Genomic DNA, 1,334 nt, shown 5'->3' with positions numbered 1-1,334 from the left:
GGTCGTGACTTGTCCAAGTTTTAAGGTCAATATTAGTGCGTCTAAATTTGTTGCCCTCTCTCAATTCTTGTTTTGAGGACTTCCTTACCGCTAATGGGAATGAAATTCCCAGCATTTCAAGCTTATTCATCTTATTTGTCTTTATTTTTATCTATGATTTGATCGATCAACAATCAGTTGGTGGATCTAGCTAACCCTTGAACATAAGGTTCATCAGGAATTTTAGTCAAAAACTTGTCCAAGTCTGACTTAAATCCTGCTATTGGATCATCATCTACATACTCTCTATGAATTAGAAAATCGAATAAACTCTTTTTTTTGGTTTTTCGAATATCTGCCAGCACCGAAAAACGGAAACATTGTTCGTTCTTTTTCCCGCCTATTCAATAGGCTCAAACACTCCCGTAAGGTCCAAAATGAGTAAATGTTGCACGAAAGGTTGGGATTTAACATTAGGAAAAGGATTAAGACAAAGAAAAAGACATTATTGTATCTATGGTTTTGCTATCCAAGCAAAATATAATTTATGTTTTCTGAAAGGATATTTAGGCCCAAGCTTAGTATGTTTGGAAAGAACTCCGAATATATGTGCTTTCGAGTTGATTAAAAAGTCAGCTCTCGAATTCAAATATAATAGCCAAGTGGTTTGATGTATCCAATGCAGCACAGTTCCTCACAGGATGTCAGTTCGAATCTCGCTTTTGGAAGACATCCTTATAAAGGGGGATATGTGGTGCAGTGGTGAGAGAAGTTTTCTTTCATGTGAGTGGTCACTGGTTTGATTCTCCTCCTTGACTTTTCTCATGGAGACTTCTGTTCCATACCTTAGCTAGAATTAAGAGAAAAATGGAATCCTTTGACAATTGGAAGTCGTGGTGCTTGCTAAAAATCCTGATTTCTATATGATTTCATTTCGGTGATTGAAAAAGATGCCTTTGTCAATTGCACTGGCTTTTATTTCCCCAAATGGCCTTTAAAAAGTCCATTGGTGTTAAGATTTAGGGAGTGCCAGATTAATCCTTTTTCTCAAAATATCGTTGATAAATGCCATGTGTCTATTGCCCGGGGCTTTTGGTGGTGGTATGTAGTACAATTGTAAACATTTTTTTTGATAGAGCAGTCCTCCAATCTAAGTCAACTAGAAATGGGTTGAACTAGAGCCAAAAAAAATCTCAGAAATCTCGTGAGTGTCGTTTCTCTGACTAGCCCTCTAGGTAGAACTACAGAACTACGGCACCTGGTTTTGTAACGGTGTGAGACCAACATGTGGTTGTAACAGAGACTCACTCCCATTATTGGAGTTAGCAATCTTAACTTTACATTTGAAAGCAAGC

The sequence above is a fragment of the Tigriopus californicus genome, chromosome 4 (genome assembly GCF_007210705.1).
Source record: "Tigriopus californicus strain San Diego chromosome 4, Tcal_SD_v2.1, whole genome shotgun sequence".
In the NCBI taxonomy this organism is placed as follows: Eukaryota; Metazoa; Arthropoda; class Copepoda; order Harpacticoida; family Harpacticidae; genus Tigriopus; species Tigriopus californicus.
This window is presented reverse-complemented; position numbering follows the sequence as displayed.